Below are 18,335 nucleotides of genomic sequence, written 5' to 3' on the forward strand. Positions count from 1 at the left end.
AATTTGTAAGCAAATTCTCATAAAAGCTTTACTTGTAATAGCCAATAATGCAAACAACCAAAATGTTTAAAAATGGATAGTTAAACCAATTGTGCTATATCCATAAAATGGAATCCTCCTCAGCAATAAAAATGAATGAAGTATTTTACTCATACATACAGGAAAATGGAGAATCTCAAAATGTATATTGAATGAAAGAAGTTAGACAAAACAGTACATATTACATGATTACATTCATATATACTAAAATATGTAATGCATTAAGAAAGATAGCACACATCAGAGGCTGCCTGGGGACAATGATGGCAGATGGAGAAGTTAAAGGTAAATTACAAAGGACATAATGAAACTTGCAGAAATTATGGATATATTTATTATCTTAATTTTGGTGATGTTTTCATAGATACATAAATATATATATATATAAACTCATCAACTTGTACACTTTAAATAGGTGCAGTTAATTGTATGGCAATTATACTTCAATAAAGCTGTTAAAAAAAAACTATATGTGACTGTATAGAATAGTTTCTGTGCCAAATATCTTAAGCTCCAGAGATAAAAGATTTTCCCTACCTGAAGTCCAGAGGCCTCCTCCCTATGGTCCCATTTTATATCCTAGAATGACTAATGGGGGAAATTTGATTTGCTTCAAGGAAAACCTTGCCCTCACATAGAGAGTTGTGCTCTGTTCTTTAGTCCCTCAAAAGAAAATCAAACAATAATTTAACATCAGAATATTTTCTAATATCTTGGTTATTCATTCTTAAGACCCCATGTGAGGCATCAAAAAGACCAGAATAGTCCGGACCCAGTAGAATACTTTTCTATCTCTCTTCTTCCATCCAGAATTTTCAAAAAGTTTAGGTTATTATCTTAACTACAGTGACCTACTTACAAATATAATGTAAATCCACAAATACAAGGTCAAGTCATCTAAATTTTGACTCTCTGCTTCAACAATTCAATTTAATTTATCTTTTTATGACATAATTGCCTCAAATTTTAAAATTTTATAAGCATAAAACATAATGTTGCTACATTTCATTTATATTTCACTCAAAATATTTCAATGCTTTTTGCTAAACTACAAGAAATTTCCTTAAAGTATCGGCTTATGTCAGAAATCACCTTGTTGAGTGTTCCTAATTGAGACATTTGTTTATGGATAATTGCTGCAGGACATTTGTTTTCCTCAGCCACCAAGACCCAACCATGTTCTGATTGGAAGAATACTCCACAGAAAGAGGCAGGGGCAGGTGCATTCTCTCCCACACTTTGCAGGGTAAAATGCAGTCAATTGACACATCCTTGGCTACTGACATCTTCCTGCTTAGCACTTTTAATCTTTGGTTTAACATTCATTCATGGCAGGTGGACCAGTGGCTTAAATATTCTGCCATGACAAAGGAGTTCATCTATTATGTATTAATAATTATGTGTTTTATATCTTCTTCCTCTAGATCCTTCATGTAAACTGTCACTCAGCTTCAGTTAGTTCCAATCAATTTCTGTTACATGCAATTAAGAATCCTAAATGTCTTGCAATTGCTAAAAAGGAAAAAGAAAAAAAGAATCCTAAATGATACATAAATGTACATGTTCGTAGTATTAGTTTGCTTTCGCACTGCTATAAAGGCATACCCAAGACTGGGTAATGTATAAAGAAAAGAGGTTTAATTGACTCACAGTTCCACAGGGCTGGGGAGGCATCAGGAAACTTACAATCATGGCAAAAGGGGAAGAGGCACATCTTACATGGCAGCGGAAAAGAGAGAGTGGTGAGCAAACCATCAGATCTCATGAAAACTCACTCACTATCACGAGAACAGCATGGGGGAAACCGACCTCATGATCCAACCACCTCCCACTCAGTCTCTCCCTTAACATGTGGAGATTACAATTCAAGATGACCTTTGAGTGAGGAAACAAAACCAAACCATATCATTCATATACATGTTTATACATCGATGCCAATAATGCATTTCCTGTTGGGTCCTGGTAAGACACTACTCTATATTTTCAGTTATCTGTGGTACTGGAAAGAGGACTGAACTGGAAGTCAAGCAATTTCAAACTCTTGTCTTAGGGGCTAAGAGAATGAGCTTTACAGCTAAACCCTGGAGTTCATAACCAAGCTCCTTCATTCTGTATGATGTAGAGCAAGTTACTTATTCTCTCTTAGTTTCAGTTTCTGCATCCATAAAGAGGGAATAATCATAATTCCACCCTTGTAGAGTTAAGTGAGGAAAACGAAATTAATCCACATAGAAAACTTAGCAGGGAGTCTGGTACATAATGGGCACTTGGCAAATGTTGGTTTATTTCTACTGTTATTATTACTTTTGTTGTTGCTCTTTTACTGTGTACTCTGATGGCCCATGTTTCAATGCCAACTCCAAATGTATTAGTCTTGTGACTTGAAGAAAGCGATGTATGCTCTTTAATTTTTGGTTCTGTCATCTACACAATAGGGATAATAATATGATTATTAAAGAATAATAAGATAATAAAGGCAAAGTACTTACACAGTGTCTGGTAACACACTGCAAATATTAGCTATTATTTTAACTAATATTGCATCATTGCATGTTTCTGGGCTTTGCATTCCTCCTTTACATAACGAGGGTGTTGAAACTAAATCAAGTTGTCTGCTATTGCAGGTTTAAAGTAATTCTATGTGTTCTCCTAACTAATCATTGAGACAAATTCAAACAAAAATCCTAGACCCTCTAGAGCCCTGTTTCTTATAGTGAAGTCAAAGACCTCTTGAATCAGAAACACCAAACATGCTTATTAAAATGCAGATCTCTGGGCCTTACTCTAGATTAATAAAATTGGCATTTTCATGGTGTAGTTCAGGAATCTACATTTTAAAATAAGCTCCCTAGGTAACATTTATATTCATTAAAGTTTAAGAACAACTGATCCAGGCTGTATCAATGGAAAAATTTATAAATAAATCATTTCACATCATTAACCAAGAATATGTGAATTTAAGCCTATTTAGAAATACACACACTCAAACACACTAATATAATGTGTCTTGTCTGTGTGTGTGTGTGTGTGTACCCCTGCAAAGCTCTAACTCACACTGTAGTCATTATATGAGTAAAGTAAGAGGAGAAGACTTGAATCGAATCTAAGTAATGTTAAGTGATTTTAGATTAACTGCATAGAAATAACATACATATTTGCTGTCAGGAATAGATGTCAGACAAATCTGAGTTGATTTCGTCTAATAAAATGTATAATTCTTGGAATATCTGGATGCAGCTTGACTTTTGGCTTGCTCAATCTCACAAATTATGTTTTTACCAAGTACTTGCACCTGTACACAGGCAGGTTTTAAACCAGTTTCCAGAGCAATCAGGAGAGTTTGAGGTATGCTAAAACCCTCTTAGCAAGTGCATTTTATTGTGGTGGTCGGGACTTCATTCTGCTTGGGAGTACCAAATATATCTGTGGAGGGCTACTTTGTGGTCATTTGCCTCAGAATCCATTGACATATATCCTTTTGCTTGGCCTGTTAGTGAATCCACAAGAATAATTGAGAAAACATGAAACTTCTACTTATTAACAAACTGTGTTTTCTTGAGTTGATGGAAGAAATTTTGAAGTTGTATATTCTCCACGAGTCTTTCTTTGTTGCCAATGAGATCACATGTTTGATCAACAGCATGTTAAAATGTCCATTTGACTGAATTTTCCTTGCAGTTATTGGTTGGTTTAATTCAATCGAAATGAGGCCAAGGTTTCTCTTTCTTCCATCAGATCACAATGCAAGGTATCACTCACTGTATCTGTCAGTTTTTGAAAACATATTCAGTGACAGGAACTTTGTTATGTACTTTATCAATGTAATCTAATTTAATCCTTATAAAAGGTATATTATTCCATGCCTTTTTTATAAGAATAAAAGAGAAAAGATAAGAAAAAAAACAGAGAAAAATAAAAGAAAAATATATCTAGTACAGTGTAACAAGTTGTCCAAAGTTTTGCATATACTATTTGGTATAGCTGGAGATTGAGCCCGAGTCTGACACCAAATATTTGGGCTAATTTCGCTACTGCATGACACCTTATGGTGCCAGGTTTTAGAGAACTGTCAATACATCACATTACACATTAAAAAATAAAGCCTCTTGTCCTGGTTTCCTTCCTGAAATCTTTGCCCATTCCTATGTACAGAATGGCGTTGCTTAGATTATCTTCCAGGGCTTTTATAGTTTTGGGTTTTGCATTTAAGTCTTTAATCCATCTTGAGTTAATTTTTGTATATGGCCTAACGAAGGAGTCCAGTTTCAATCTTCTGCATATGGCTAATCGGTTATCCCAGCACCATTTATTAAATAGGGAATTCTTTCCCTGGGGCTTGTTTGTGTCAGGTTTGTCACAGATCAGATAGTTGTAGGTGTGCAGTTGTATTTCTGGGTTCTGTATTCAGTTTCATTGGTCTATGTGTCGGTTCTTTTACCAGTATCATGCTGTTTTGGTTACTGTAACCCTGTAGTATAGTTTGAAGTTGGGTACCATTATGCCTTGTTCTTTTTGCTTAGGATTACCTTGGCTATTTGGGCTTTTTTTTGTTCCATATGAATCTTCAGAAAGTTTTTCTTAGTTCTCTAAAGAATGTCAATGGTAGTTTAATGGGAATAGAAATGAATCTATAAATTGCTTTGGGCAGCATGGCCATTTTAATAGTATTTCTTCTTCTTATGCATGGGCATGCAATGTTTCTCCTTTTGTTTCGGTCATCTCTGATTTCTTTGAGCAGTGGTTTTTAGTTCTCATTGTAGATGTCTTTCACCTCCCTAGTCAGCTGTATTCCCAGGTATTTTATTCTTTTTGTTGCAATTGTGAATGGGAGCTTGTTCATGATTTGTCTCTTCGCTTGATTGTATAGGTGTATAGGAATGCTAGCGATTTTTGCAAAATGATTTTGTATCTTGAGACTTTGCTGAAGTTGCTCGACACTTCTTAAAAGAAGACATACATACGGCCAACAATCATACGAAAAAACCTCAGCATCACTGATATTAGAGAAATGCAAATGAAAACCTCAATGAGATGCCATCTCACACCAATCAGAATAGTTATTAAAAAGTCAAAAAATAACAGATGGCGAAGTTGTGGGGAAAAAGAAATGCTTATACGCTGCTGGTGGGAGTGTAAAAGACATTGTGGAAGACAGTATGGCAACTCCTCGAAGACCTAAAAACAAAAATACCATTTGACCCAGAAATCCCATTACTGGGTATATACCCAAAGGCATATAAATTGTTCTCTTATAAAGATACATACACAGATATGTTCATTGCATCACTATTCACAATAGCATAGACATGGAATCAACCTAAATGTCCATCAATGGTAGACTGGATAAAGACAATGTGGTACATATGCAATATGGAATACTATGCAGCCATAGAAAATAATGAGATCATGTCCCTTGCACGGTCATGGATGAAGTTGGAGGCCATTATACTTAGTAAACTAACGCAGGAACAGAAAAGCAAATACCACATGTTCTCACTTATAAGTGCAAGCTAAGTGATGAGAACTCATGGACACATAGAGGTGAACAATACGCACAGGGGCCTATCTACAGGTGTAGGGTAGGCAGAGGGAGAGGATCAGGAAAAATACCTAATGGGTAATAGGTTTAATACCTGGGTGATGTAATCATAGGTACAACAAACCCCCATGACACACATTTGCCTATGTAACAAACCTGCGCATGCACCCCAAACATAAAACAAAAGTATAAAGAAAAGAAACCTACCTTTAATTACATTTGCAGAAAATACTCTTTTTAAACCTAAACAAATACTAGTCCTACACTCTGTATCTCTGTATGTAACTAGATATTGAAGAAAAATGGAGAGGTTAATCTTCAGCAAGGCAATAAGTACAACATCAGCAACTGTAATCAAAGTGACCTCACCAGATAGAGAGGGCTCCTAGAGGCCTACATCCATGACACCTAAGCCTAGGCCGAAAGTCCTTTCCTCATATGTGCTTAGAAAAAGGCTATTGGAAAGATGGGTGTGCCTCAACCTGTCTTTAGACTTCTAATCATGGAAATGCAAAGAAAAAGCTAAAAATAAACTCACCGTTTACTTGTAGAAAAAGTATTACAAGAAGTGTTTACGTGTATTTTCATATTTTGTTTAAAACATATTACCTTAGGTGTTTCTAGTACTGTAATGACTAAACATAGATAGTAACTTTGCAAATGTATTTGCCATCTTCCTTTCTTAAAGTTCCAAAAATTTCTATTTATAACTTCTAAAATGGTTTATTAAATCTAGGTTTCATCAATTACTAATTATATATGATGGTCAGGACAGGTATTAAATGTCTCAATATTTTGATTTTCTTACCTGGAAAATGGAAATAAGAATATTTAATTCAGTAGATAGCTCTATAGAATAAACAAGTCCAAGCATGTAAAATGATTATAAAAATATTTGGTACATAAGAAGACTTGATATATTTGAGACAGAGTCTCTCTCTCTCTCTGTTGCCCAGGCTGGGATGCAGTGGCACTATCTTGGCTCACCACAACCTCCGTCTCCCGGGTTCGAGCAATTTTCCTGCCTCAACCTCCCGAGTAATTGGGATTACAGGTACCCACCATCACTCCCGGCTAATTTTATTTTATTTTATTTATTATTATTTTTTTTTTAGTAGAGAAAGGATTTCACCATGTTGGCCAGGCTGGTCTCGAACTCCTGACCTCAACTGATCCACCTGCTTCAGCCTCCCAAAGTGCTGGGATTACAGGCGTGAGCCACTGTGCCAGGCTGAGAAAACTTGATTTATAATATTGATAATCATAGGACTGATACAGTAACATTGACAATATTATCACTGCTATTAGTACCTCAAATGGGAGATGGCCATGAAGATATTGCCTGTGTACTCCTGAAATAGTGTATGAAGGAATTGAGTGAGAAAATGTCTAAAATTCTAGGATCAATTTCTGAGTTGTTGACTGATTCCTGAACATAAAGCAAATGAAGTACCCCTGAGGCATCTGTTTTGGTGACTGTTCGATTCATATTCGAATCAAAACCTGGATAATGAATGATGAGTGATCATACGAGGAGGCATACTGCAAAGCTCTAGGCAATGATTATTGCTCACAGTATCATCTATTATCAGTTGTCAAATCCTTGCAAACTAATATTCTTGAATATATTAAGTATAAAAGTGACTCCCCCAAGTTAAAAAATTTGGTGCTTCTCAGAAGTCAAGTATAAATGACAATCCAAGCTGGGCACAGTAGCTCATGCCTGTAATCCCAGCACTTTGAGAGGCTGAGGTGAGCAGATCAGCTGAGGTCAGGAGTTTGATACGAGCCTGGCCAACATGATGAAAACCTCTCGCTACTAAAAATACAAAAAAATTAGCCAGGTGTGTTGGTGCACACCTGTAATCCTGGCTACATGGGAGGCTGAGGCAGGAGAATTGCTTGAATCTGGGAGACGGAGGTTGCAGTGAGTTGAGATCATGACACTGCACTCTAGCCTGGGCAGCAGAGCAAGACTCCATCTCAAAAAAAAAAAAATACACCCAAAATAAATGACAATCCATGAAAAATATATTAGGAAAAGTCTTACTTGGAAAAACAATTATCATCCTCCACCATCCAGTGCAGGCCAGGAGTTGAGTGTTTCTGAAAGTAAAATATATCTCATTTGTTTGTCATGTAATGAATAAGCAGTAGGAGGAAAAATAGAAATCATCGGTTATGTCAGAAATTAGGTCATTTTCAAAATCTTTAATTAAGAGTAAAAATGTCTAAATAATCTCAATGGCTTAGATGAATGTGAGATTCTTTTACCTATGTCATTAAGGGACAAATTACTGTGAGCTTCTTCATGTATCTATTCCTCTTTTACTGTTTTATGAATATGATATTAGTATTTAAGTGTAATAACTACTTTATTGGACTGCTGACTTTTTTTTAAGTAACCTACTTTGTAAAAGATTTTGCAGGCTCCTTTAAAAATCTAACTATGCTCTATTAAACAGCTTTAAGAACTAAATGCTATTCTCTAGCCTGCTGAGTAAATATGAATTTCACAGTTAAATACATAAAATAATGATTACATCCAATGGTCATGAGGGACATGTTTTTAGAAGTATACTAATTAAACTACATCCTTCAGACAACATGTTTCTACACTTACCAGCAATGAACCATATCTGATTGGTCATTAAGTAATTAGGAATGCTAATGTAAATAAAGTGCCATTCAAACAGGGGCTTTGAGACTGGAGAGGAATCATATATTCTGTCTTCAGGTCTGAACTATATACAGATCAATCATATAAAACAACCAAGAAAAAAAAGTACTGAATACAAAAGAAAAAGACGGTTTTGTCACTCACTACTAACTAGAACCTATATTTTTAAGTAGTTTTTTTAAAATTTTACTAACAATATAAAAGTGTTGTAAGCAATAAGAGAAAAAATGGTTTAGATTGTGATCCTGCATTTTTCCATGGCTGTTATAATTTATGTTTGTGTGTGTGTGTGTGTGTGTGTGTGTATCTAGCTCCTTTCAGCAAAGATAAGAGGTTCAAGAAGATACAAAGTCATGAAGATAGTGAGATGGAAATGGGAATATAAGTGGCACTGGACCAGAAAGAGAGAGAAATACTGTATACAGGCTAAAAGTGGGAATTGAAGCTATTGGAGGGAAACGGAAATGAGGAAAAATGAGAGTGTTTGAAGTTAATATAAACCTCATAATAACAGATTAGAACTAGAAATCTTCAGGATTCCTTAAATCTGGAGTATAAATCAAAGAAATTTAATAAAAGTATTTGCTTTAGTATTAAAATATAGTAAAAGTGATAAATTGTACAAAAAAATTAGAGTGATAAAATGTCTTTCAATACTGGAAATTTTTCAAAAGGATAATTTGTCTTATGTGCTAAAAACTTACCCAGCATCTGGCAGGTGCAAAATAAATATCTGTTAAATGAATGAATGAATGAATGACCTAATTACTTAAATTTAAATAAATAATAAATTACTTTTTCTAGAAAGTAAACAGTCTCGGCCGGGCGCGGGGGCTCACACCTGTAATCCCAGCACTTTCGGAGGCTGAGACCGGCGGATCACGAGCTCAGGAGCTTGAGACCTTCCTGGCTAACACGGTGAAACCCCGTCTTTACTAAAAAACACACAAAAAATTAGCTGGGCCTGGTGGCAGGCGCCTGTAGTCCCAGCTACTCAGAAGGCTGAGGTGGAAGAATGGCGTGAACCCGGGAGGCGGAGCTTGCAGTGAGCCGAGTTTGCGCCGCTGCAGTCCAGCCTGAGCGACAGAGCGAGACTCCGTCTCAAAAAAATAAAAGAAATAAATAAAAGAGTAAAGAAAGTCTCAGATATTTTCTATTGGTTAGTTTGTCAGAGTAAAAACCTTTCTGGCCAGGAGTGGTGGCTCATGTCTATAATCCCAGAACTTTGGGAGGCCAAGGCGGGTGGATCACCTGAGGTTAAGAGTTCGAGAGGAGCCTGGCCAACATGATGAAACCCCATCTCCACCAAAAATACAAAATTAGCCGTGTGTGGTGGTGCACACCTGTAATCCTAGCAATTTGGGAGGCTGAGGCAGGAGAATCACTTGAACCTGGACTGGGCAACAGAGTGAGACTCTGTCTCAAAAAAAAAAAAAAAAACCCTTTCAATAATGTCCCCACACTCTTGCCCCATTGATGCCATCTTTTGTAATTAAGAGACAATTTACATTCAGTAAAGTGCACAGTTATTAAGTGGAAAGCTTGGTAATGCCATACATAAGTACATACCCAGTAAATCACCCTCTAGATAAACATATAGCACATTTCCATAACACCAGGAGATTTTTCTATAGGATTTTTGTGTCAATACCAAATTCTTCAAAAATAATCAGCATAGTTTTACCTGCTCTTGAATTTCTTATAAATGGAGGCGCATACTGTGCACTGTTTTACATCTGCTCTCCTTCAGTCAACATAATGTTCTTACCATTCAACCATGTTTTATATGTGTCATACATATACATATATACAAATGTTGTCATATAACTACATAAAATGTTTGTCATACATATTATATGTATTGGTCATACATATACATTAAAACTTGTGTTATTCTTTGTTATTGCTGCATAGGACCCCATTGTGTGAACACACTGGAATTTGCTTATCCATTCTCTTATTGAACGGCATTTAGGTCAAGTTCAGTTTGAAACTCTTGCGCATGTCTAGTGCACATGTTTACTCATGTCTCTTGCCTGTGTATCATGAGTAGAATTGCTAGGACACAGGAAAGGATGCGTTTAATCTTGTCTGAAGCTGACAGACTGTTTTTCCCAATGTCATTGTACCATTATACATTCATGCAAAGTATGTAGCCACCCCATATCCGCAGTTTACATTTTATCTGTTCTGAGTAGTATGCAGTGATGGTTTAGGGTGGTGGTTTTAATTTGCATTATTCTCATTTCTCATAATGTGGAGCAAATTTCCATGTGATATATTCATATGGTCATTTGAATAGCTTCTTTTTGAGAGAAAGTTTTTTCATATATTGTGCAAAGAAGTGATGCCATGTTATAAAAATATTTGAACCTCTTTACCTTGGGCAAGATATAAAAATTTATTTGAGATCGTTTATAGATGTAAAAGTAGAAGCTTAAATAATAGACTTCTAGAACAGGGGTCACAAATTACAGCTCAAAGGCCAGTCTGGACCTCACCAGTCTTACTTTTTCTTATTTTAAGATATTGTTTATCTGAAGTAGTTGTAGATTCACATTCAATAGTAAGAAAGAATACAAATCCTTTCTTGGAAAAAAACAAACAAGCAAAGAATAGAGCATAGTTATGATTTTAAAACAAGTATTTCACAATTTCATATTTTTACATGCTTTAAATCATTTGCTTAATAATGATATTGATGTTATTGGAATTCTAAGATGGGTATTAATAAAAGGGGTACTCATTAAAACAAAGAAAAGAGAAGCAAGAATGAAAAAGAGTAAGAAAAGGATCCTAAAAGTAAAAATTGAAGACAAAATAGGACTTTTAGGGAGCATTTTTATATCCTCAATTTTCCAAATTTCAACATGTTTTTTTCCACTCATGATGGGTCATGGGGAAAAAGGAGAAAGAGAAAATACTCTTCATTTTATAATTTAAAAAGAAAAATATTAATTTTTTTGAAGGGAAGGCCATAACCAATTTCATTTTTCAGACCTACATGACAATCATACTATTGGGAGATCCAAGTTATAAACCAACTATTCATTTCATAATTTTTGTTGTGAAATACATCATGTGTGTGTTTGTAGGAGGATGTTTCACGGTTTGTTTCATCTTTTAAATTTCCCCTAAGCCCTTTTGTCTCATTAGGTTTTACTTTCACTAAACGCTTTAGCCACATTTTTATGCATGTTTTCTCAGGTTACCTTTATTCTTTTTTAAAAATTATATATTCGTAATTTTTCAAACTCAAATTTTTAATTTATCCCCATATTTAAATGAAATTAGTTTTCCTATAGTTTTAGGAATGTAGGTGTGGCTCAAGATACTTCTCTAGCTTCTGGGTTATAGGACTTCTATGATGCGCTATGATTAAGTATTAAAAACATAATCTTTCTTCTAGCCACTTCTTTAGTACTTTCTAGTATCTGGACCAGTTCTGTCCTTTAGTTCAAGAACACCTGTCCAGAATAATTCATATTCTATTCCTATCGGTTTCTCATCAGTGTGGGACACGGTCTTCTCACTGAAAAGTTTGGAAATCTCTGAGTGTCTTGGTTTTCCCAGCTACCTTAGGTTTTGCCTCAGTCACTTGCACTCATTGGCAAATTGCCAACAGCAATGTCCCATCCTAGTTATGACTGTGATTCTCAGATGAGCCACCTGAGTCCTCCTGTTTCAGTGGGGACATCTACCTTGGGATGAGAACTTCTTGGAGGATTCTGTGAGCAAGTACTTATATGTCAAAAGATAAGGAAAAAAGGTCATGATTGTCTAACAGGGTTCATGAATCCCCAAATAAATTATCTTACAAAAATATCATACTTGCTTTTCTATGTTTTAACTACTGGTAAAAATGAAACAAATAATTCACACTAGAATAAAATCTGTAAGCTGGTATAGCAAGCTAAGACAATTACTTTTACATATAAAGCAAGTCCTTCAAATAAATATTTTACACACAAATTTAGGTTTTCAAAAAAATAGGTTAAGTATTTACCTTATTTTTGTTTGTCCACTAAGAGACCTCATTTCTCAAACTGACATTAAACTGGACTGCAGCTCACACCCTACAAAGAGTAAAATGCATGTCACAAGCTGGATACACACATGTGCATATGACATACATGATAAATGGCTAACAGTGCTGTGCATACAACTTCCACGAGTAGTTTTACCCTGTAAAAATACTGTAGCCTATCTTGAATCAAATTGCAATGAAAAAAACAAAAGATAATACTTGCCTACTACAGACATTTGCTCACGCATTTTAAAAAATGCAAAAATTATAATGGGATAAAAGTCAACACTGCTTACAAATACCTGAACATGGAGAGCACAGCCAACACATTCATGTGGACAGCAAATGAGTGGTTGCATATTACACATCTTCTATCTGGGTTGTTCCTCTTGTTTAATTCTAAAGATTTACATGGGCTTGGATCCTTTATGATGATTATTTAAATAATATTACATTAAGTTTTCCTGGTCTAATAACCAACTTTATGAAGTACAGTGGAAGGGTATAGGAATTTCTATGTCTTCTCATACTTTTGAAGCCAATTTTATTTTTATTATGATGTGAAACTTTAGTTACCAGCATGCTAAAAATAAAATTGACTGAATTACACGATTTTGTCCACAACATTGAAGTCTCTTTTTGCTAAAATATTACAAAATGAATCCAGTAAACACTTTCCATTTCCAATGGCCTAAGTGAGAGATTAATTCAACTTTTTTTAAAAAATGAATTACAACTAAACTGGGCTGAGGACAGCTAGGTTAAATCCTGCAATCCAAACCCAAGCACCCGAACATCTAAAACTCTAACACTTTCCATCCAGGATAGAAAAAAGAGCATCCAAAGTAAAGAGAACCACAAGATTGATCAAGTAACCAATCAAAAATCACGTCTCTGTGATTTGGACTAAGAGTTACTCTAGCTTGACGTTTCTGCCTTCATTATTATTGGTGGTTCCTAGAGTCACAGCTTCAATGTCAAATATGACAGTGGACTCAGAAATAATTGCAGGTAACTGATGAGGCATTTCTTTTCCATTTACAAAAATGCACCATTTTTACCAATGCATACAGCTTTATCCCGCCTTTGTTGTTGCTGCTGTTGAGATGGAGTCTCGCTCTGTCTCCCAGGCCGGACTGCAGTGGCGCGATCTCCGCTCACTGCAAGCTCCGCCTCCCGCGTTCGCGCCATTCTCCTGCCTCAGCCTCCCCAGTAGCTGGGACTGCAGGCGCCCGCCATCACGCCCGGCTAATTTTTTGTATTTTTAGCAGAGATGGGGTTTCACCGTCTTTGCCAGGATGGTCTGGATCTCCTGACCTCGTGATCCGCCCGCCTCGGCCTCCCAAAGTGCTGAGATTACAGGCGTGAGCCACCGTGCCCGGCCGACATTCCGTTTTTATGGCACACTCCTATACAGTCTCTTCTGTCTGGTAGTTCCACAGTTTCAACTCTAAATATTAATGTCTGCCCAGAAAGATAAGTTGGAGCTCTGGAGTTGAGAACACCTGAAGATTTAGAATCGTTCCGGCATGACGTATTTCTTCCATTGCTCACACTGCTCCTCTCAAAACCAGCTGTCCACTCATGAGGCTCCAATATGGAATGAACTATCTGGGGGACACTCCAAGGACTCTGCTCCTGTCAGCCATCTCTTCGGGTGCAGATTCTGAAATGATCTTCAACGTTGGAGTCTATGTGCAATACTCTGAATTCAGTTTCGGAACCTACATATACATCCTCAAAATGATTTGAAGTACATTTACGAAACTGGAGCCTGTCACCTTGTGCCGTAAAGTCATCATCCACCTTACACCATTGTACTATGATGCCTCCAGGTTTCTCTATCAGTTCTTCTATCTGTACTGGTGGGCGAGATGCTACTGTTCCATGCTTAAGAATGTGGTCTTTCATGATGTTAAGAATAGACTCATCCAGCTGAGCAGATAAACAAGGCACATCAACCAGTAAAGGTACTTCTGGTATGCTGTCCAACTGAACGTGCAAGGCCTTTTTGGTAAAGCTCCACAGTTTCTCATTCTCTTCTACACCACCAAGCATGGCAATCTCACCTTCTTGGACTAAGCCCTCTGGAGTGTTAACTCTGTGTTCTATGAGCTTCTGGCAATCATCTAGTGGTTTAATGGTCTGTTTAATGGTGCCAACCTCTTGCAAAACGGTCACCAATCGCTCATCCAGGAACTTCCCATGGGTTCCCTTTAAATCATGAAAATGCTGTTTGAGAACATCGCTTGTCTGTGATGCACTCTCTTTGATCTCTATGCCTCCCACAGCCCCTCAAGCTGGTGACCCAGCTCCCACCAGTAGTTCTGTACCACCTCCACGTTCTCAAGGGCCTGCTGCAGCAGCAGCTCAGGCTCCGGCTCCATCGCCTGCCTCATGCAGCTGCTAGAGCAGGTTCCCGACTGTTGAGTCTGGGGTTTTCTGATGGGAAGATATTTATCTTCTGATGTAAGTATACTAATGACTGTAGGATTATGCATATTTCCTGTTTTTTGCTGAACTTGTATTTTTATTTTTTATTTTTTTGTTTTTACTTTATATTCTTCTAGGAATATTTCCATTTTATCTAATTTTTCAAATTTATTGGCATAAAGTTATTGATAGTATTTATTTAATATCTTCCAAATCTCTAGTTGTTGTTTCTTTTTCACTCCTCATTATATTGATTCTTTGCATACTGGTTTCTACATATGTGCCTCATGTATAGATTTCCTCTATTCCACAGTCACCTCATAAGCAAGCCATACACAGTTTTCATTTTTGCAGTTTGCCAAATGTTCAAAATCATAGTGCCAAGTAGGAAATGCTCTATTCCTACATTATTGACTCAAGTAAGGATTAAGAAGAAAAAGTTATGTTTAGGCCTTTGACATCCTGCAGATTCTTGACCTTCAACATCCCAAATACTAAGAGGGAAATGAATGCCAATGTGGATGATTTTCACTCACCCTGACTAACTTGCCTTGCTTGGGAGCATTTTTGAATGGCTATGGCTTTGTTCAACAAGTTATTCTGTCTCAGTTGTTTTAATCAAAGCCAAGATGGACATTTGTAAGGGAAGAATGATTCATTTGTTTTTAAATGAATCTACCTGCTCCGTTCCAAATACAATTTAATGAGTCTGTTGAAAGTGTTAGTGGATTTGAAATTATTGAGATGTGGCAATTTGAGAGCATATCCAGATATTTTGCTTTAATTCTTATGGAAGTAATTCACTATGGGTTTTGCTTACCTGGAACCTAATCTCAGTGTATAATAATTACCTTATACAATCATATTTCTTAGAAGGGAACCCTGAAAATAAACACTGCATTGTGAGAATTATAGGATTCATTAGTAAAAACTTCCTACTTATCAATTTGCAGGAAATGTAAGTTGATTTGCTTTTTCATTACCTGCGAGATGTTTTATATACTCCTGACTCATCTTTGTTCTTTCCTTTGTACAAGCAATGAAGTTATAAGTCCTGTGAAGTAATAGCCTGCAAATTATAATGCTTCATTGCATAAGCAAGTAACAGAAAATGAATTATGAAGAACAAAGTCCCTGTTACACAAGCTTCAATAATCCTTAATTCTGAACGGAAAAATAGCCAATCATTTGTATAAGGTCCCATGAACAAAGCAGGGTAATATGCATTTGGATTGTCATTGACTACATTTTCATTTTAGTAAAAAAAAAAAAAAAAAAAGAACTATCTCAGAGATTGTGTAGAAAGTCAGCTTTTAAATAAATACACAAAGTGCATTCATACTTCTTTTTTAATCTCTAGTAAAAGTTGGTCTTCATACTACAATGAACTGGGGAAAATAAGTAAGGTTTCTGTGTGCATGGGAAGTAATAAAGTTTTCTAAGGGAAAAGTTGAAAAATTATACACAGATCATTTAAATATTTTATATATTTTACTGGCCTTTTAATCAAGAAGATTATAAGTGTTAATTACATACGAGATGTGATATATTTGTAAAAGTTACCTGAAATAACACCATAGGTTCACTGTCAGGTAGTTCTGAGGTCAAAAACAAAAAGGTAAGAGACAGATGGTTTATACTTCTGTTGCCTATATGAATTTGCTCATTTTAATATCTATATGTTAAAAATTGAGCTGATATACATTCTTCCAGGTACAGAGAATTAAATATACTAAAAATCCCTAGTGTCCATAACTTCTTAGAGAAATGGTGATTCTAGGTCTGGGGCAGGACAGATATAAATGAGATAGGGTGTCTAGTTGCGCCATCAAACAGAGAAAGTAATAAATATTGAGATCATGTAAACAAAAAAATACATCAACCTACTTGAAAGGGCTTCTAATGGCCAAAGATAGAAGACACTCATTGGTCACCCACCATTTTTTTTTAAACAGTAAGTAACTGTAATGCTTAATTAAGTATTTATTATGCCTTTTCTGTAGAATATTTGCTGCAAGGTAAACAAATAGTTGGTAGGGGAAATTTTTAAAATTAAGTGTGAGCCAATAAATGCAAAAGGAATGATAGAATTAGAAATTCACCATTTTGCTATTCTTAATGCATAAGTCTAGGTAGTGATAATCCACATATGCTAAAACCATTAGAGAAATTCTTGTTTGAAAATTTGTAAGGGATGGATCTGCTAGGTGGATACTTGATGGATCCTGAATCAACGAACTAATCTTATCATCACTAAGCATGGGCCATTCATTTTTACATTCCCTCTTGCATAATGCCATAGACAGTGTATAGCACCACCAATGGTCATACACAAACACACACACACATACTGTAAATGAACAGGAATCTAACTAAGTCCCAAGACACAAATAATAGCTGACAGGCAATATAAGGTACATAGAAATAAGAGGAATGACATCACAAGAAAGTCATCAGCCAAATAGATATTTGAAATTCTGACTGAAAACAAGTACATTTTCTTCAACAAGTAAACAGAAAATGGTCAGGGATGGAGGAAAACTACCATCAGTTAAAGGACACTTAAGAGTCTGTGAATGCTGGGCATGGTAGTGGCGTATGCCTGCAACCCCAGCTATTCAGGTGGCTGAGGATTGCTTGAGCCCAGCAGTTCAAGACCAGCCTGAGTAACATAGCCAGACCCTCTCTCTACAACAACAACAATAACAAAAGAGGTCATGATGTATAGATTTGCTTCGATCTCATACAAACATGCTGCAGGTATTTTTTGTAGATAATCTAAGAAACTTGAATATCAACTAGATATTATATCAGGGATTATTGATCATTTTGTTATATGTGATAATGATTTTGTGATTGTATTATCTTTAATTCCTTATCTGTAAATAAATACATAAGTATTTGTGGTTAAATAATATGTTTTCTGGGTTATGCCTTATGAAATATTCCAGCAATAATTTTTTAAAGAATGAGACCACAAATATAAACTTATATTGAATAAAATATTTATTATAAAAACACATGGCTAGTTGTTGCATAGATATTCACTATACAATTGACTCTTGAACAAGACAAGTGTTAGGGGTGCTGACCTTTCCCACAGTCAAAAATTCCTATATAACATTTGACTTCTAACAACATACCTACAAATAGCTACTATTGACGGGAAACCTTACCAATAATGCAAACATATGATTCACACATATTTTGTATATTATATGTATTATATACTATATTCTATATTCTTGCAATAAAGTAAGCTAGAGAAAAGAAAATCTTATTAAGAAAATACTAAAGAAGAGAAAATATATTTATTATTCATTAAGTAGAAATGGATCATCATAAAAGTCTTCACCCTCTTCATCTTCATGTTGAGTAGGCTGAGGAAGAGGAAGAAGAGGGGGAATTCATCTGCTGTCTCGGGGTGGGAGAGGTGGAAGAGGTGGAGAACGTACAAGGGGAGGCAGGCACACTTGGTGTAATTTTAAGGAAATGCATTGTAATTTCTGTCTTTTTTGCCTTTTCATTTCTCTAAAAGTGTTTCTATGTGGTGCTCATCCTTCCACCATTTGTTTTAGGTTCAGTACCCATATCATAGTAGACTTCATGTCATGAAA

At 35.8% G+C, this 18,335-nt stretch overlaps 1 pseudogene; it reads right to left on the minus strand.

Annotated features, from left to right (window-relative positions):
* Window positions 1-13,082: 13,082 nt before the first annotated feature.
* Window positions 13,083-15,210, minus strand: LOC100989554 (cytokine receptor-like factor 3; annotated as a pseudogene).
* Window positions 15,211-18,335: the final 3,125 nt, after the last annotated feature.

The sequence above is a fragment of the Pan paniscus genome, chromosome 12 (genome assembly GCF_029289425.2).
Source record: "Pan paniscus chromosome 12, NHGRI_mPanPan1-v2.0_pri, whole genome shotgun sequence".
NCBI classification, from domain to species: domain Eukaryota; kingdom Metazoa; phylum Chordata; class Mammalia; order Primates; family Hominidae; genus Pan; species Pan paniscus.